The sequence below is a fragment of the Zophobas morio genome, unplaced genomic scaffold (genome assembly GCF_036711695.1).
Source record: "Zophobas morio isolate AGI-343-1 ecotype UQ-CSIRO unplaced genomic scaffold, CSIRO_AGI_Zmor_V1 ptg000009l, whole genome shotgun sequence".
Lineage (NCBI taxonomy): Eukaryota > Metazoa > Arthropoda > Insecta > Coleoptera > Tenebrionidae > Zophobas > Zophobas morio.
In genome coordinates this window covers 9,437,831-9,459,790 of record NW_026972114.1, presented here as the reverse complement: position 1 = coordinate 9,459,790, position 21,960 = coordinate 9,437,831, and positions in this window count along the sequence as shown.

Below are 21,960 nucleotides of genomic sequence, written 5' to 3'. Positions count from 1 at the left end.
AATTCATCGATCTGTTACTTTTTCCGCGCACTTTATTTGTACTTTTTTTTTGTAATTGATACGTTTTAATGTTTAGATACTTCAGTGTTTTCTCCTTTATGGGTCCTTCTTGTTTCTTTTTTCTTTCTTCCAAACTGCAAGTACCAGGAAGTGGTCACTCTTTATCTCGTATTCTCTTTTCACTCTGATGTCTAATATTTTTAAGCTCGTTTTTCCCTACCAGTACATAGTAATCAATTATGGATTTCATTTCGGCTTTTAACTTCTATAGTGCATTTTTGTATTTTCTTGTCCTGGTACCAGGTTTTTGAGATCACCAATCCATTCAAAATGCAAAAATTTATCATTTTTTGACTATTTATAGTCTTCTCCTCCTCCCCAAATATTTCTACGGTTCCTTCTGTGTCCTCGGCGCTGTTCCCCACTCTTCCGTTCATGTCTCCTATCACTATTGGTATACCCCTGCTATTTTCCGCTTCTTCTTGTAACTTATTCCAAAACTTGTCCTTCTCTTGCTTTTTATCTCCATCATTTGGCCCATAAACTATCATCATGTTATAAATCTTACTTTATGTTTCCCACTCTACCTTCAGGAAAGGTCTGATATACATTTCCACTCCTTTATTCCTTTGACATTTTCTCTACTTACTACACATGTCACTCCGGAGTGCGCTCATTTTTCCCTTTCAACTTGTATTATCAGGTGTCCGCCTTTAAGCTTTGTTTCTCCTCTCTCTCTCTTTTGTATCTGTGGTTGCTAATATATCTATCTTTGCTTCGTTTATGACTTGGCCACGTCTCACTTATTTCTTACCAGTTTTATTGCTCTTTCGGTGATCCCTATTTCTACTAGCTTTTTGGTTTCCAGATTCTACTGATTTTTCGTGTTAGGTTTTGTAAGTTATTTACTTCCTTCTGGTGATCAACAAAGTGCCGTTTCATACACTTCATCATTTATTATTAATATATCATTGATGTCTTAAATACACTGAAAATCGCTTCGCTTCTTCCGTCTGCTTTATTAATTGTGCCTTTTCTTCCTGGATACTTTTGGGATAGTCTTCATCTATCCATATTTCCAAACCCTTTACATTCTTTTAAGCTTTCTTTCATAAGTTTCACCAGGATAGTTCTTTTTAGGTCTTTTTTCCCTCTTTGTACTTTTCTATTCTTTTCACTTCATCTATTTCAGTTCCTTCAATGGTATCAGCCTTTGGTGCTTTCCTTCCTTCTCTTATTTTAACTTTTGATTCGTAGTCCTTTTCACGTTTTTCATCGTTAACTCCTTTTACTATTGTGGGGTGATCAGGTGATTAAAACAGTACTCGCGTTTGTGGAAAAATTATTTTTGATGTTGTTGGTTCAGCAGATGAGGGAAGAGTGACAGAGTTTGTGATTTTGATTTAAAAGACAGGTCGGTAGAGAGCGGTGAAAGCGGTTGTGTCAAAAGGTTCTAGGTAGGTACTCGAAATCTTGGAAGGATAAGGATTATTGTGAAGGGTGAACAAAAGATAGATTTTACAACATCCAGGTGGACGAAGAGAAAGTTTTAGGATGATAGGGGTTGCAAGTTAATATATACAGACTCTATACTGCGACGAAATTCCGGTGTGACGGTCCGGAATCTCGCCGATAACGTGTGGTGGCGGCGTACCTGGGTGCCAAACCTTGGACCGACTAGTTTAGCTGATTTAAGAAACACGTCTGGCCGACCTAAGCCTTCGGTCATGAGCGGCGGTCGCTCGGACGCCAGCTCCCGCTCCGGGGTTGCTCTAAAGCCGAAGACACGGATATCAGGTGGTGAGCGCCCGTGAAAACAAGGAAATAAAATAAAAAAAAATTGTTTTAACGTTCTTCAAGTGTAAATTACAGTAATTCTCGTTTATCGAAGCCTAAAACAACGAAACAGTCATTTTCAAAACTCGTGGTGCTTGCGTGCGAAATTTTTGTTTTTGTTTTAGGAAGCGAAGGTCGTGAAAATGGTTTATCCTGTTGAACAAGACACTTTTACTGTTATGTCTTGTTATCACAATAGGACATTCGTAAACGACGAATGGGTGTATTCTGTAACCGCTTATAAGCAAGAATATCTGGCGAAATGCCGTGATTAATAATCAAGAAACATCGTTAGAGGCTCACATTAGAGATGTAGGTAATCAACAGATTTGTTCGAACTGGCAGTGTCAACAAAGGGAAGTGTCCTGAAAGATCTTCAGTATCTGAGGAAGTTGTTGATGATTTGAGACGACTTGAGCAGAATCCGCAAACATCTTTGACAGAATTTCCTCAGCAGTTAGGAGTTCCTGTTGCAACATGAAATTGAACAATGGGTATTGACGAAAAGATTACAGAACATTTTTGAAATCAAAAAGAGAGTGAACATGTGCCTTGAACAAAATGGTGAACATTTTCAACTAAATCAAATAACTTTGTTTCTTTTTACTTCCCGAGCGTAAGCTAAGGAAGTATTGTAATCGAGTCCGTCGGCCGACTCTCTACTTTTACGTTTTCTCGATCTTTCATGACCCCTAGAAGACGAAGAAATAGGTCTCCCATTTCCGTCTGTCTGTCCGTCTGTCCGTCCGTCTGTCCGTCCGTCTGTCCGTCTGTCCGTCTGTCGGTCTGTCCGTCTGCCGTCCCGGATTTTTATTAGACAGATAATCTCCGAAAGTACTCGACCGATTGTTGTGAAATTTTGTACTTATATTAAGAATATCATGTAGATGGTAAAACGCTAACCAAAATTTGTCAAATCATCCCTACCCCTAATGCGATGACGTCACTTCAAAATTGTACATAGTAAATGGGTTTTCAATTGTATAAAATAACATAGTCCTACACATGTAGTTTACAACTCTGAATCGACTTTTCACCCGAAACGTCCAGATTTTTGGAAAAAAAATCAAAATTACAAAACAACATTTTGAAATTTAATTTTTAATCTGCTAACCAGAATGCTTTGAAATGTTGCAGATGTTTTAAGGCTATAAAGAGCATCATAAATCTTTAGTCAAAAAATATTTGCTTATCCCCTCCAAAACCTTGATGACGTCAGCTCAAAAGTTTGTGGAATAAATCATATCTAAAATGTACAAAATATGATGAGTCTGTACTTGTGATCTATCACTCCATTCATATTTTTTGGATTTGCATATACAGGGTGACTCAAAAAAATTAATGAATGCGTAAATTTATTTTACTGATTTACTCAGAAACTGCAAAACCGAATGCTTTGAAATCTTGCAGATGTTTTAAGGTTATAAAGAGCATAATAAATGTTTAGTCAAAATATATTTGCTTATCCCCTCCAAAAAATTGATGACGTCAGCTCGAAAGTTTGCCGAAAAAATCTTATCTAAACTGTAAAAATATGATGAGTCTGTACTTGTAATTTATCACTCCATTCATATTTTTTGGATTTGCATATACAGGGTGACTCAAAAAAATTAATGAATGCGTAAATATATTTTATTGATTTAATCAGGAACTACAAAACCGAATGCTCTGAAATCTTGCAGATGATTTAAGGTCATAAAGAGCATAATAAATGTTTAGTCAAAATATATTTGCTTATCCCCTCCAAAAACTTGATGACGTCAGCTCGAAAATTTGCCGAATAAATCATATCTAAAATGTACAAAATATGATCAGTCTGTACTTGTGATCTATCACTCCATTCATATTTTTTGGATTTGCATATACAGAGTGATTCAAGAAAATAAATGAAAGCGTAAATTTATTTTACTGATTTACTCAGGAACTACAAAACCGAATGCTTCGAAATCTTGAAGATATTTTAAAATTATCAGAATCATGGTAAATTTTTGATCAAAATGTATTTGGTCGTCCCCCCTAAAAAATTTATGACGTCACCACAAAATTTTGCTGAATAAATCCTATCTAAAATGTACAAAATATGGTGAGTCTCTTCTTGTGATTTATCATTTCATTCAAATTTTTTCGATTTGCATATACAGGGTGATTCAAAAAAATTAATGAATGCGTAAATTTATTTTATTGATTTAATCAGGAACTACAAAACCGAATGCTTTGAAATCTTGCAGATGTTTTAAGGTTATAAAGAGCATAATAAATTTTTAGTCAAAATATATTTGGTTATCTTCTACAAAAAACTGATGACGTCAGCTCAAAAGTTTGCCGAATAAATCGTATCTAAAATGTACAAAATGTGATGAGTCTGTACTTGTGATTTATCATTCCATTCATATTTTTGGATTTGCATATGCAGGATGACTCAAAAAAATTAATGAAGGCGTGAATTTATTTTATCGATTTAATCAGGAATTACAAAACCGAATGCTTTGAAATCTTGGGAATATTTTAAAGGTATTATAAGCATGGTAAACTTTTGTTCAAAATGTATTTGTTCATCCCTCCTAAAAAAATTGATGACGTCACCCTTAAATTTTGCTGAATAAATCCTATCTAAAATGCAAAAAATATGATGAGTTTGTACTTGTGATTTATCATTCCATTCATATTTTTTAGATTTTCTTAAGAGGTGGTTCAAAAAAATTAATGAAGTCAATTTATTTTATTGATTAAATTAAAGGCAACACTTATTATTAGTATTACACCCCAACCAACCCAATTTGGTAGACACAAAATTTGTTAAAGGAAAAACTCGGTTGAAACATAAGGGTAGCACGCTTATTTACATCGACTTTAACATTACAGACCTGCATTTGTTTTATGCGCTCACTTGGTTCCGCGAATGTGAAATAGACATGTTTATAATCAACCAATTGTGAATTTCACCGTCAAGAATTAAAATAAAACCCAATGTTTTATATAATAAGCGGAAGTCGAAGCAATAAAACCGATGGTCGTTTTGTTTACAGTTTCTCTGTTTGACTCTCACGTATGCTGTTACGCCTGTCATCTTAAATTAAGAATGTTTATACATAAACGATTTTCAGTTGCCTTTCATATTACTAGACAGCGGATTTTTGTCGAGCTACGTCACGATTATAGGTGGGGGCGCGCTGGATCGCCGGGACTCAGTAGCGGGTGATAGATAATCACTGAATTTAATCAGTACTAATTCCATAAATATAATTAACGATTTATTAATCAAATGGCTAAGTAAATGAGAACGGGAATTAACAGCAGAGTGCAACGAAACAGCGTTATTCTAATCTCAAATAAACGAAGTGCAGTCCGCAACCGCAATGAATTCGCATCCCGTACGAGCCGTACCGAGTTTGGCCTTGCCTAGCCCGACAGAAATCCGCTCTCTAGATATTACACACCGGCGCCGTATACGTGAGTAAATTGTTTCGTTATTTTATTGATTATAAGAAATGAATATTCAAAACGACCCAATTCATTTTCCCGAAAATTTGGGAATACAATAATTTTATTCTTAGTATTACACTACATCTATCCCAACTGATATACGTGTCCTTGCAAAAATGTTGATGATGTCATCACAATTTTTTTTTAAATTCCCACTACAAAAATGTAATGAGAAAAAAAAACACAATAGGCATGCAGTCGTCAAGTTTCCGACAGCGAGGGAAGTACTGTCTAAACTCTTTAGACCAATTTTTATTGTAATGAATTAGTTTTATTTTTTAATAAGATATCAAGCATTTAGGCAGCAAATTATACAGATGCGTGTGGTCTTTGTCATGCGTTTAAGGCGTTTTGTAAAGTTTAAAACTGAGGGGCGGCACGTTTTCATGTGCTACTTCGACGGTCTCCACTACGGCTTCTCTTATTTTATTTTCTAAATGTACCAGGCTGTTAATTTGTGTTTGATAAACTATTTCTTTAACTGCAGTCAACAGAAAGAAAGATGTAATATCTGGATTGAAAGGTCAAGGATTAATACAACCCGTTTCGATTCATTTGTTAGGGAATGCTACATCAAGGTAATCGGGTACTCTTCTATGATAATATCTAGGAATACCGTCGTGTTGAAACCTTAGGTTTTGTCATATTTTCATTAACATTTTCGAGTAGTAATGGTAAATTAGTTTGAATAGAATTTAAACAAGATTGTCCATTGAAATGTCTAAAAAAATAGGCGCCAATAATGTAGTTCTCAAAGATCCCACAACAAACGTTTGTGGACCGGACCTCTTATAGGCAGTAGAATACGAAGGTATAGATTTTTCCTTTTTGTTAGACAGTCTGTCTATGAATCGGAAATTGGTCAGATAAATGATCTCCGAAAATATTTACCCGATTTATTAAGTTATTTAGTTCTTAAATGGCTGAATAAAAAAAAATATATGCAAGAAAGGCTTTAAGAACAGTTACTTAACTTTATAGATAGTGTAAGAATAATTCTGATACCACTTGACCTTAGGATCTCGATAAGGCTCGGGAATATGCAGAGGGCGTATGGACGCGCATGCCAAAAGATGATGGTGCGCGATGCTGGGCACTTATGTTAAGTTCTTGATATAGTTACGTCGTACTTGTGAAGCAGTTGCCCTTCATTTGAATAAAATATTATAAAGAATGTTTTATTCTTTTACAATTGTGTAACTGGTAGTAATGATGATTAAAAAATTTGTTGATTTCCAGTTCTGAAATAGTGAACATTGATAAAAAACTTCTGAAGGGTGTATCCCTCGTCACTTAAGAAAATGTTAACTTTTTGGGGCAAAATTCACAATTGACCCCGAAAATGACTGGTATTCAGGCAAGACTTCTATCATTACGCGTACCAAGAACAAGTAATGATATGCACTGAGTAGATTAAATATATATTAAGACCCACCACTGACCCGGAAATGACCGGCATTCAGGCAAGACTTCTATCATTACGGGTACTAAGACCAAGTAATGATATGCATTGATTAAATTAACAGAACAACTTTCGAGATTCTAGAATTACAGCATACAAATTAGTCTGCTATTATTCTCTAATCTCACCCCATCAAATTACTATTAATATCTAAATATTAACTAATAAAAGTATTGATAGATATGAACGATTCGATACTACCCATCATCATATGTATCCTGAACCTGAACAAAATTATGGTAAAATTGTTTAGTTCGTTGCTCACTCTTGTTTCATCAAAGTTGCGAAAACCCAACACTGACAGTATTCTGTCCCTCGAATGAATTCAACAGGAAATTTCCTCGTTTATTTAGACGCATTTTTGGAAAACCGAACATCCCTCTCAATCCTGTTAATTAATTCGCGTTCCGAGCCAAGTGCACCAAAAATAACCCGCTCCCTTTCGATCCAACACATGCAAATGAAATGACCTTTCGAGCGTGGTGGTGCATGCTAACAACATTTAAACATTAATTGTTCATTTCCATTGTCTTGATTTAATAACGTAGTTCAAGCCCAAGATGAAAATTATTCGCTTGTGTTCAGATCCATCCTTCGTTAAGTTTCGACAAGAAGGAAACTCCGCAAAAGCGATTCAAGAAAACTTTCCCACTAATGATTGAGTGGATCAAGTTTGGCAAACAAACAGGTGGTAGTCGATATTTTCATAAAAGTTGGCCAATTTTTTTCATAATTAAACGAGTTCGATGGAGCGAGAGATTTACCAAGTTAATTAAGCGAACGTGAATTTTTTATTAATTTAGTTCGGGTGGCAAACTACCAGGCGCCCACTTGTCACTTACATGACTATCAATCTTAATAGTTTTTATTTTCTCATGAGGATGACTGGCGGGTTTTTAATAATTACGGGACGGTTGTAAAATGACGGACGACGAAAAATTTCAACTAATTCTGAGTTATTATTAGCATAAATGTACGAGGAGTTATTTCTGTCAGTTGGTGACGGACGATGTTCTGTAATGTACAGGCTATAATTATCATCAAATCACGCAAACGTGCATTAAGTAGCTAGATGGATTTATTCTTTGCCTTTGGGAAAAGTTATAATTTTATGAGCCACACGTCTGTTTTTAAAGTTTACCGACATTGTTTCAAGGGAAATCACTAATATTTACATTCAGGCTTGATTGTTAGGGTCAGTTAATAACCACAAAAAGCCCTTAGGTGGTAAGTAACACGAAAATAAAAAAAAAACGGATAACAGTATTTCGCTCATTTTAATGTAATATTTATTGTTCTTCGTCACATTAGAATTATCAGCAGTAGTAATCTTTGTACTCTTTAATATTTATTATCGATATCTGAAAAAATTAGCTAATAAATAGTTTTGATACCAACGGAAATATTATTACTAAAATGAAAAATATTAGTCTGTTTCATCGAAATATTTAATACACATATAAATATCTTTTAGGATCATCTCTTATTTCAAACCGTCTTGATTTAACCAATATTCAAGGCAGATCCAAGTTTTTAGGAGTGAAAGAACTGGAAAAAGAGAACTTCATCGTCTCGCAAAACAATATCTTTAATGTCATTTATAAATTCTATCGAATTTTTAATGGTAAAACTTGGAAGCCTGTCGGAAAAGTTATTGTATTCCATTTCAACTGAATAGTCTGTTATACGGTGGTTGGCAGTGCATAAATTTGTCAGAAGACTTTAAAACTGGGAAAGAATTGCTACCAATTCTTGGACTTTTATTAAATAATTTTTAATAACGACAATAAATTATAAGTTATAAGCAACAAATACGTTGAAATTTCGTTGCGAAATATACGTCATCTGGCTGGCATCAACGAACGTGAAACCAGCTAATAGTTACACGAGTGTTAAGACGACGACTTTAACGATATTGAACTACAAACGCTGTTATTGTTGGACGTTGCAGTAATAAGTTTGACTGTAGCCAAATTGTTGCGTGCAAGCAAATTAGTTTTAGGACCGCTTTGATCTTGATGTATATCTCAGTTGTAATGCATTTTTACATTGGTTTTTTAACGTGAATTAATAGCTCAGTAAATTTACAGATTACAATTAGCTGAACTAGGCAATTAATTATTATGCAAAGTATGGAACATGGAAGGTACCGTAAATGTTCAAATAAAACGTGGAAATTAAGTGTTTTTTTAATGAGAAAATTCCTTTCGTGTGTTTTACTTACTGTTGAAAATTGTGTTATATTCACCTTAAAATAATACGAATTTCTTCAATAACTTCAAAAATAACTTTAACCAAAATATATAACATTTGTCACGACTATGTAAATTCAAGAGACGTCGTTAGAGATTCACATTATAGATTTGATTGAACTCGAGCATTTTGATAAAATTGTCTCAGCAGTCAGGAGTTCCTGTTGCAACAAGAAACTGAACAATGGATCCAAAGCATTGTCGAAAGGATGTTACACAACATGAAGCATTTAGGCCACCAGTTATACAGCTGCGTGTAGTATTTGTCGTACGTGCTTGGACATTTGGTAAAATACATATAAAGTGATAGGCGGTACGCTTCTATATGACCTAATTCACTTTATAATCATTTATAGAAATCCTGTGCATATACATCGATTTAGTTTTTGCGATCTACAGCTTGTAAAGTGTTTTGACTGAAACACCATAAATCAGAAATATGGTAGTTGTTTTTTTTTTTAACAAAACTGATCTACTTATTTTATTTTGACTGCTCAAGAATGAACTAAAAATATCTATTGTTTTATGAGACGTAGTTAGTTAATATGAAAGTAGGTATATGGTATAGCACTTCTGCTCTCTACTGGACAAACTTTGAAATTTATTCGTTAAAACTTTTAGACTCTTTGACTGAACATTAATATATTGTTGAAAAAGGTGAACCAACATGTACATATTAATATGTATTTTTAAAATAAATCTTAACTTAGCCATAAGGCTTAGATAACGAAATTTAATGTCGAAAACTGGATATCATCCCTGCCTTTTTCTTGGCTTTTTGTTAGGACTTTAAATGAAATAATTCCATAATTACCTGCTTTACAGGTACAACTTAAAAAATTGCATTCAAAATAACTAAACTGGGAAATTGGTCTACTTTTGGTTAGCGTTTTACTCCTTAGATAATAAATTTTAACGGACCATTAAGTAAGTAAGCAGTCGGAAAAGGAAAATCTGTAATTTCGTATTATAAAAACTATGAATCATCAAGAAAACGTTACTCGTAAAATTTATCTATTTCCTTTGGAAAATTTGGAAATCACGCTTAACCATTAAAAATTTAAAACACAGTTTCAGCAACAGAAATACAGTCGTTGAAGTTTCTCGAGTATCACTTAAGTAGACAAAAGACGTTCAAATTTCAACTGTTTATTGTATCGGTTGGTAATTTCAAATTATTTTGTTACTATTGACTTTGCCATAGAAAATCCTAATCGTAAAAAAAGTCAAAAACTAAAATTACTTGAAAACTGGGAGGAATTTTTCACGATTCCTTCAGAAACAGACCGTTGTGGAAAAATGAAAAGTTTAGAAATTTTGAAAATTAAACTTCAGTTGTGGTTCAAAATATTTAGAAGAGTCGAGTTAACCGAGACAAAATTTAAATAGTTTTTCATTCACTTAGATTTAAATGACAAACTCTAATACAATCACATCAAAGAATAATATGGTCCGAAATATTTGACCTTCGCAATTTTTTTTCTTACATTGTGATTGGTCTTATACCTGAGCGTAAGCAAAGGAAGTATTGTAATCGACTCTATCGGCCGACTCTCTACTTTTACATTTTCCCGACCTTTCATCACCCCTACAGTACGAAGAAATTGTTTTATATTTAGAATCATAGGTTTTCAAAAATTCTTTATTTCAAAATTCTGTCTTATTCATACTCCCCTGTTTATTAGCTAACTACTATCCTATCTAACTAGATTTACATTCTATAAAAAAAGTAAGACTAATTAGTTATTACACAACATCTTCCTTTTTTCTGTATGTCTGTCCGTCTGTCTGTCTGCCGTCCCGGAATTTTATTAGACAGTCTCCGAAAGTACCGGGCCGATTGTTGTCAAATTTTGTATTTATATTAGGAATATCATGTAGATGATAAAACGCTAACCAAAATTTGTTTAATCATCCTCACCAACAATGTGATGAGTGATGACGTCACGTCAAAATGGCAAATAGTAAATGGGTTTTAAATTGTATGAAATAACATAGTCCTACACATGCAGTTTATGACTCCGCATTGAGCTTTTACCCGAAACTTTCAGATTTTTGGAAAAAAAATTATAAATTATAAAACAACATTTTGAAATTTAATTTTGAATCTGTAAAACCGAATGCTTTGAAATCTTGCAAATGTTTTAAAGTTATGATAAATATGATAAATTTTTAACCACGATATATTTACGTATCCACTCCAAAAAACTGATGACGTCGCCTCAAAATATTGCTAATAAATCCTACCTTAAATGTGCAAAATATGATGAATCTATACTTGTGATTTATAATTATAATTTAATATTTTTTAGATTTGCTTATAATTAATAAAATTATACAGGGTGTCTCAAAACATTAATGACTGAGTCAGTTTATTTTATTGATTAATGATTATTGATTAAATCAAGAATTGCAAAACTGAATTCCTTGAAATCTTGCAGACGTTTTAAAGTCATTGTAAGTATGGTAAATTTCTAATTAAAATAAATCTGTTTGTTCCCCCTAAAAATTGATGACGTTATTTGCCGAATAAATTCTACTCAAAATGTACAAAATATGATGAGTTTTCACTTGTCAGTCCATATTTTTTTGATTTGCTTAAACAGGTGGCTCAAAAAAATTAATGAATGTGTCAATTTATTTTATTTACTAAATCAAGAACGGCCCACTCCATTTTATCAAAAAGTTTTAGGAATACGATACTGTTATTTTTTAATTTCCATTTTGCACAAAAAAATAAGTCAGTGAAACGGAGAAAGGAGGTGGGTGGGGCTAATTTTATCTTTTTCTAGTTTTAGGAGCAAGCAGTAGCCCCGCCCACCCACCCCTCCTTCCTTCCAGTGACTACTCCTAATATTGTTCAGTCCTAGCTTAGCAAGTTTTAGCCCCGCCCACCCACCCGTTTTTTTCTTAGAAGATAAGTCCTTTACCAAAATCAGTCTTGTCTTAACAAGTACTAACTGCGCCCATTCGGCGTCTATTTTCTTGCAAAATATGTCGTTTATCAAAATCAAGCTTATCTTAGCAGATACTAGCCCCGCCCACACACGCTAGTCTCATTCTAACGATTTTATCTCTCTTTAATTGAGATCCACCTTTCATTCGGACTAGATAAAATTAATCACTGAAATGGGGGCGGGGTGGGTGGGCGGGGTTAATTGCATGTTCTTTTGTCAAAGAAGAATGGGAACTAATAGAACGTAAGCTGTTAAAAAAAGGCGTTAATCGTATTTTTTTCTCATACTACTTATTAGCTATAACATTTATTTCTTATTTCTGAAAAAAAAATGAGAGAACGGGTGGGTGGGCGGGGCTAAGTTTAATTTTTTCATACGAATTTTTTATAAGCAAGCAATAGCCCCCCCATCCACCCCCTCCTCATTCCAGTGATTACTCTTACAATTGTTCAGTCATTTACCAAAATCAGTCTATATCATCATTAAATTGTGTAAAGTAAAAACTCAACTCGAAAATGTTGAATATGTTTCATTGTACTTTCGACACGAGGGAATTTCTGTCGAAACAACTTCCAACTATTTTTTTTGGTAAAAAATTCGATTTGTTAGATTGTTCTTCAGGATTGAGGTAAGTTCTGTCTAATAACATAAGACCAATCTGTTTAGCGACTCTACCCTAAATAATCATCTAATACACAAATTGTGTAATATATATAGACTTTAATATACCTTGGTACGTATATAACGGTAGGTATATTATTAATTTATTACATAATATTTCCTAAGCGTAAGGTAAGGAAATATGTATTGTATATAATAGGGTTCATCTGAGGAATGACGAATGTTTTTTCGACGTTTTATGACTTCTAGTGTACGAAAAAGTATGTTTTGCGTTTCCGTTGTCTGTTGTCTGCCGTCTGTCTGTGTCGATTTGTATTAAGCAGACAATCTCCGAAACTACAGGATCGATTGTTGGCAAATTTTGTATGTATGTTAGGAATATTGTGTATATGGTAAAATGCTGATCAAAATTTGTCTAATCATCTCCACCAACAATTTGATGACCTCTCAATTTGTTTTAGTAAGCGCCATTTAGATTTTATAAAAGAACGTACATGTACTTGCGGTGTATGAATCCGACTTGATTTCTTACCCTGAGCATTAAAATTTTCGTAAAAAATCTCAACTGATAACACCTTCCGAAGGGAGGAAAATTCTCTCGAGATAACTTCCGATTAACTTCTTTGATTGGTTTGGTTTCAGTAAACAGGGCCAACGGATGAAGAAACACAAGAATCGAAGCTCTTTGATGAACTCTGAACTTGCTTTTACCCTATACATTCTCTATCAAATGGTGAGTATTTATTCTCTTAAACACATTGCAGAAAACCCTTTTTACTGAAACCATTCAAAACAATGGTTCCCGGTATAGTTTCCCCAGTTCTAATTCGGTTTTATAATGTATAAAAGTTATCTTGCTTAACGATATTTTTTTGTGGATCCATTTTTGACAGTGAACTGTTTCTGTGGACATTTCATCGCCAAATAGTTTTCCACAAACATCATAAAATATGTATAAACGCGAGTAAACATTGTCTAAAATCTCTAAACAAATATGAAAATTTTTAATAATTTTAAAATATGAATACATTGAAATTTGGTAGTGAGATTTTTACAAAACTACCAAAAATATGTAAAAAATTAGAAAGTCATTTACGTTTGATAATTCTGTTACATTGCTGTAAATTTGTATTTGCACCACATTTAATTTGTTAAAACCCACAAGGGTATACAGTATTATCTCGGTAAACACCTCATAAATTATAAATTACCAAACGTCTCGTCAAATATTCACCGACTTATACAACCCACCCATAAATCGATAAATATACCATGGTGCAGTTAGCATCTCATAAACATTACTTGTCTCTATCAACAAAGCAGTCTTATCACGTCCGAGATTAAGGAAACTCGTTTCTTTCTTTATAGCGCCTTTACAACACTTTCCGTAATAAACTTTAAGTAGTCGACAAATAAAAACTGACAATCCACCATTAATTCCGTCTACCTGTAACTTGTTGTCCAAAATTACAGCACGCTATCACAAAAAAGATAGCTCTTACAAAAACTACAGCTTTAAGCAATTGAGTTAATTACGTTAAATCAATTTGACATTGTTTGTGTGTAAATTGGACTTGGAGACAGTTCGGTAACTTTAATGAATACACGTGACCTTGGAGATTTCCCTTAAATGCAGGTCGGGGTTTATCGAATGAGAACGGAAAAGGGGGCGTTGCGCGAAAGTTTTTATTGGATTCTGAGTCTTCGGAATGTTACATCTTTTGTGAGTGCAATTTAGGCAAATTATCGGCTTTTTAAGCGTCACGACCTTGTCTAATTAGAACGTGCACTGGATGTGTCGATGTGAATGGATTTTTTTTGGGTAATTGCTGCAATTTGGATTGTCTGAAAATTGCGGTAATTTGGAGACAATCGCTGGAGATGAACAAAAGTGAAGGTTTCTACCTATTTATAATCCCTTTTCAAATAAGTTTGAGTTTAGTTTTTGAGCCAAATTAATTAAAATATCTGTGCCCAATGCACATATTCGTACGAAATTAGATGAAAGAAGTTTAATTAAAACATATTTTGTGGTTCTGCAGCCTGCAGTTTATTACTACTTCATAATTAAAGTTCGATAGTTGTTGGCGTAACAAAGTTTAGGAAGTACTAACTTTGTTAGAGTAGAAACTGAATGTTTAGTAGAAGGTGAAAACTTTCTTAAGAAAATATTCATAACTTTAAAAATAAATGTGGTACTTGCACAACGGGGTGTTTAAGTTTCATTACAAAATAAAAGATTTTCAGAAGCAAAAAACTGCTCTTAAATAATATTCGAACAATAATTTTTTGTTCATGAATTTCGTAATTATAAACTAGATGCATTTTTAAAGGAAAAATTAAAAAAAAACGGACACTTTTCCTTATACTCTTAGTGAACGAAATGAGGAAGTAGGCTGTGGTTTTGTGTCCGCATGCATGATATTGATAACGTTGACTACTGTCCTATCATTTTCTCCGGGAATTTTAATTCATTTGTTTTTTTTTTCTAATACATAGTTACAATGCAAAAATAGCTTCATATACATACATATGCAGTGTTCGATCATACGTACTACTGAGAAAAAAATACAATTTACAATTTATTATTATTTTCAAAAACATCAGCTGTTCCATGTAAAGGTTACACAACAAATTTTTATTTTTTTTATATGGAAGACCCTAGTACTTTTGCAGATTTGCAGCTCTTTTAAGGCAGAAACGATGTTTGACACAAGAGTCAATAGTTTTCAAAATATTTGCATTATAATATCTGTCATATGTTTGGACTGTTAAATAACAGGTAAAGAAGCATGTTAAGTGTATGTTTCAAGTGAGTTTTTCATAACAAAATTTTATTATGACATCATCAAACGTCTATGAACCCAATAAAAATGCTCCAGTTAAGTCCAATATTACTAATTCTACCAGTAAAACGAGGGTAATGAAGACCTTGATAATTGGTACTTCTCAAGTCACCAATGAAAATGGAGATGCTCTTGAAGATCGTAGTAATGAGTTTGTTGCTGTCACTAGGAGGGACATTCATGTCACAAGAGTAAATCCTGGGGTTAATATTAGTAGGATTGAAGATTATATTAGGAATAAATTACAGTGTGTTTGTAGCGCAAATGACAACATGGATAATATTCAATCCTTTGAACTCAAACAATTAAATTCTAAGTTCCCGGATAAATACAGTTCCTTTAAATTATCAATGGATTTTTCATTAATTGAAAAAGTTTTGGGTACATCTTTTTGGCCAATCGGTATTGCTGTTCGTAAATATTTTAGTCCTCGTAGTGTACGAAGTAAATCAAATTTTCAAAAAAGTCCAGATCATCAAACTCAGAGTTAACTATTTATTATCAGAATGTTAGAGGGTTGAGAACTAAAATCAGTGATTTATATTCTAGTGTATTGTGCGAAAACTATCCGATAATTTCATTAACAGAAACTTGGCTTAATGACACATTTTTTAATAGGGAAATCATAGATGATAGATATGTTGTTTACAGAAAGGATAGATCCTTTTTAGAGACGAATAAAGAACGTGGTGGTGGTGTAATGATAGCTGTTATAAAGAATATTCCTTCTACTTTACTGCAAATTCATACTCTTCAAAGAGAAGAAGTTTGGATACTAATCTCGTTTAATGGCATTCAAATTATAATTGGAACTGTGTATTTTCCTCCTAATTCACCCTTAGCTGTGTATTCTGACCATATATCTTTGGTTGATTCTTTAATTGCTGATTATCCTGAAACTACAGTATGTATTGTTGGTGATTACAATTTGCCTGGATTGAGCTGGAAAAGTGATACTAATTGTAATGATTTAATACCTGTTAACGTTGTTTCAATGATTGAAGAATTAATTTGTGACAATTTCGCTATGAGTGGTCTTTTTCAATACAACTCTATGTTGAATGGAAATGATGTAATTTTGGATTTAAACTTTAGTAATACTACACTTATCATTGAAGAATGTTTATCCTTATTACCGAAAGATATAAATCATCCTGCCTTTCTTATTAAAATTAGTGACATATTCTTGCCTTTACTATATCGTACTATATACACATCTTATTTGGATTTTAAGAACGCGCCATTTGATGTAATTAATACCTACCTGGAGCAAATTGATTGGTTTACCATGGAAAATTTTTCTCATCTTGATGATTGTATGTATTATTTTTATTCTCACATAAATTCTCTTATAACTCGTTTTGTTCCTACTGTTGTTAAAAAACCTCAGAACAATTTTCCTTATTGGGTTGATAACCATACAAGATCTCTTATTGTGAAAAAAAAAGAAGGTCATAGGAATTTTAAGGTAACTGGATTATATTCAGATTACGTAAAGTTTGGTGATCTTAGACGTACATGTAAGTTGGCTATGAACTTGTGTAGGAAAAATCATATTCGAAGTGTTGAGCAGAATATTATTGTTAATAGTAATGGTTTTTGGTCATTTGTCAAGAAATCAAAATCTAATACAGTGGGGTTCCCCTGTTCTATGTTCTTAGGTGATATCATGGCTGATTCTTCTAAATCCATTGCAGATTTGTTTGCTACTTATTTTCAAACTGTATATACGGTAGCTGATACTGATGTTAATATGAGTTCATCAAATTGGAAAGACAATCTTGTTGATATTAATTCATTTGAAATATCCACCGACCTTGTTTTGTCTAAATTACTTTCCTTAGATTCTTCTGTTAAAATAGGTCCAGATGGTATTCCATCACTATTTTTAAAACAATGTGCTCACAATTAGAGTTTTCCCCTACAAATTTTATATAAAAGATCTTTACAATTATCCAAAGTTCCTACACTATGGAAAATTTCTTATGTTACACCTATTTACAAGAAAGGTCATCGTAGTGATATTTCAAACTATAGACCTATTAGTATTGGTTCACCTATAGCCAAAATATTTGATTCAATTACATGTGACATTTTGTATTTCCATGTAAAAAATATCATCCTAGATGAACAGCACGGTTTCTTTAAAGGGCGTTCGACAACTTCTAATTTAATGATATTTACTAATTATATAGTTAATAATGTGGAAAATGGTTACGATACTGATTGTATTTACACTGATTTGGCAAAAGCTTTTGATGGGGTGAAATATTCGTATTCTACTATTAAAATTGGCTAAGATTGGAATTGGTGATCCTTTACTATCATGGATAGATTCATATCTAAGTAATCGAAGGCAATTTGTAATTATAAATGGGTTTAAATCAAAATGTATAATTCCATCTTCCGGTGTTCCGCAAGGTTCCCATTTATGGCCCTTGCTTTTCTCTCTATTTATAAATGATATCAAAGATGTTATAAAATCTAGTAAATTTTTACTATTTGCACATGATTTAAAAATCTTTAAAAAAATTACTTGCCCCTCTGATTGTCATATGATACAATCTGATTTGAACTTTTTAGAATTTTGATGTAAGAAAAATGGACTAGAATTTAACATACCTAAGTGTAAGGTTTTAAGATTTAGTCGCAAATTATGTTCTGAACATTTATTATACATTGTCTTCTATTGTTCTTGAAAATGTGACCAGTTTTTGTGATTTAGGAATTACTATTGATAGTAAACTCTCTTTTACTTTTCACGTAAATAATATTGTTTCTAAAGCAAATAAAATGTTAGGATTAGTAAAAAGAACCTGTAGTGAGTTCTCAAATCTTAGATCTTTTATTGTTTTGTTTTCATCTTTTGTAAGGTCGATCCTCGAATACGGTGTTACTATATGGTCTCCTTATTATAAGATGCACAGTCAAAGAATTGAAAAAATTCAAAAAAAATTCGTCAAATTTCTGTGCTATAAGTTCAATATATTTTTCAATAACTATAATTATACTATGATAATAAGTTATTTTGGGCTTACGTTACTTTCTAAGAGAAGAATAATGTTTGATATGTGTTTTGTTTATAAAGTATTGTCTGGTATTGTTACTTGTTCAATTATTTTAATTTTATTTATGATACATGTTCCATCTCGTCAAGTAAGAAATTCTCACTTACTTTCAATTTCATATCATCGTACTTTGTACGCGTTTCAATTGCCTGTTAGTCGTCTTGCTAGACTGACACTTATCTATAATGAAATTGAGTTTGTGGGAATTTCTTACACCAGGTTTAAATCATCGATCCACAGGAAGATTTTAATTTAGTGTTGTAACTTTTGTATGTTTTTATTATTGTAATTGTTTTTTTTTTGACCGTTAATAAACATCATCATCAACACTTTAGCAAGTACATGTATATCAGTTTGAATTGGTGTTTTAACTTTTTTTTCTTTCCATATATACTTTTTTTTTTAACAATATCATACTCAAAAATGTTTCACATGGTTGTTTTGTGGAGAAATAAGCATTTTGCAATTAAGTTCCGCCCCTCGGCTCACGACGAATAAGATAATTCATTACAATTGAGATGAGGGTGGGTGGGCGGCGTTTGTATTTTGCCTTTTTTTCAAGAAACAGGAAACTGAGAATTTGTTTAAAATGGCAAATTTGTAGAGAAATGTAGGTGATAAAATTTACCATTTTAAACATGTTTTCAGTCTTTTGTTGTGAAGAGTATGTACATTAAGAAGAAGAAAAAGTCAAATCATAAGCCCCGCCCACCTGCTCTGTCTCAGTTGCGACGATTTTTCTTCATTGGTTGTAAGCAAGGAGGAGGAGCTTAATTACATAATCCTTATTTTTCTAGGAGAAATTACCATTTGAAACATGTTCTTAAATAAACGTGTTGTTCAAAGAAAAGTTTGAAGTAAAAAGAAAGCCCCATCCATCCGTCTCGATCTCAATCGTGATGATTTTTTCATTCATTTTCATTTAAAAAATTGGGTCACAGACCAAATTTAAGTTCGGCTTACATCAAATTTGCCAAATGGACAGTTTGAGGAGACGTCATCAAGTTGTTGATGGGGGTGATTAGTCAAATTTTGGTCAGCATTTTGCCATCTACATACCACATTACCACATAATAATAACTAAATCTAATAAAAATCGACAGAGGGGAGACGTAAAATGAATCGTTTTGTGCATGAATTTCAGTGGGAAACAAAACTGATATTTAATGTTTTACTATAAACATAGCAGAAAATAATTAAATTAGTACAGTGTTTAATTCAAGAAGTTTGAATATGAAATATTTGTCAAATTTTTCAAACAAATTATTGTAAATACAGTATTTTATTATTTATAAAACATTATCATTAAACAAGGCTTCGTAACAAATGATTTTGTTAGAGTTCCACGAACAAAAATTAAACATTTTTAACCCAAAATATAAATACCGTAGTGAACGTCATAGTGTGAGAGTATTTTGATTTTATTAATGGTGGTGAAACTGAAATAAAGAAAAAACTTTGTAGAAAAATCAGAACAAGGATTTGTCCGAAATTTAATGCTTTGTAAATTAGCACAATTAGATAATAAATACTAGACGTGGGCATTTAATTTAATAATTATTGGCACAGATTAGTGGAATTGTTTATCTGGTTAATTGCAGAAATAACCATTTATTTAAAGTAGAAAAACCTTGTATTGCAGCTATTAATTAACATAACGTAGAATTCTATGATAAAATAATGGACTAGATATGCAAAATACAGAAAACAGTTTTTGCATTCCAAAAGTTATTTCTTTTCAAAATGCTGCTACACTATTTTTAACCAGCAAGAATTATTTTTAAAACTTAACGCCTTAAGTTCGAAAATAAGCTATTTCTGCTAAAAATTTAGTTTCTGGCAAAGTGAAAATTGTCTAAAATTAATTATATATTTCTAGAAATTGTGGGAAAAATAGAGGAAAATTTTCGTTGCTCATTTCTGTGTGCATCAGTGATGACATTAACTCTAATTTAAATTTGCAAAAAGGATTAAATTAATATTTTTACTTGTTTAGTACTGATTTTATTACTTCAATATTTGCATTAAATTTTCAGTAATCACTAGCCAAGTTGATATTAATCAAACCAAAGCTTACTAGATTACTCCGAAAAGCCTACCGATTAAACGTGCTTATCGGTATCAATAAAACACTTAAAAATAACGTGACATCCATTTCTACTTCACTACATATTCAAGCGTTAAAATTCTTTCCCTATTAACATGTCGTTTTCCCAATCCCGTCGAAACACATTTTGATATTAAAAACAGCCAATTAAAAAAAATACCCACAAAAAGCACTACACAATAATTAGTAACCTGAAAAAATAGATTCCATTTTTAGCTTTTGAGGGTCCATCAGGATAATTAATCAAATACGCGTTAATTTAAATTTGTACAAACACATCAAGCAGCTGCAATTAATTTAAAAATTTCGGGAGCCCAAAATTATCCTGGGGATTATAATAAGTCAGTTGACTTATTAACAGTTGACAATTGACAACTGAAACTAATAATAACTAGTGCTTTCTACCCATGTAACTTTGTAATAGCATAATCAAACATTCAGACGTTTGTTTAGCCAACGAAAAAAGCTCCCTCAAGAGACATAAAAAAATTTATTCTGACATAGATTATGTTCAATTTACCAAAATACGTGCTCAGTGTAAACAGGCAATCCATCAAGACTACAGTGATTATATTTCTGGGTATTGTATCAGTCGTAATATAAAAAAATGGAATTATTGGATCATACGAAAAATATGCGTGATTTGCCTACATGCATGAAGTTGGGTAATAAAAATGTCTCCGGACCAACTGACATTGCAAATGAATTTGCTAACTATTAAGTGTGTGTATAAGAGAATGTTGAGAGAAGTGAAATTTCTGTCATAAATGCGTTGATCAGCCTGGTTGTACGCAGTTAAATTGACCTTTTACTTAATGATTTTTCATGAATGTGTATTAAGTGTACAAAACAACGGAGAATTTTGTTATTTTCGATTCAACATTAATGGATAATTTATCCGTTACGGTGTTACAGTGGAAACAGTGTGAGAAGCACACACTAATAAAACTAAGCAGCGGCCGGACGGTTGCACTTGAAAATTCAGGAGGAGGAAATTGAATAATTGAACTCTTAACAACATATTATTATATTTTAGGACGCTTAGAAAGCAAAGTATACTAAATTGACACACTGTGATGTTCTTCTCATGGTATTTTCACTCTATAATTGTCCATATTGGGGACTTCAGTTCGCTTGATACATATTTTACAGTTGAGAATCCAAATGCAGTAAAGTTTGTTAAACACAGAAAATTTAAAATGGAAGCCGAAAAACACGTATTCAGGTAGTTCAAATTTGCAAATAATAAGGAAAAACATAGAAGAAAAAACCGAAACAGATAGAGTACGAGAACAAGAAACTTGGTTTCAATAAGACGGTGCTCCTCC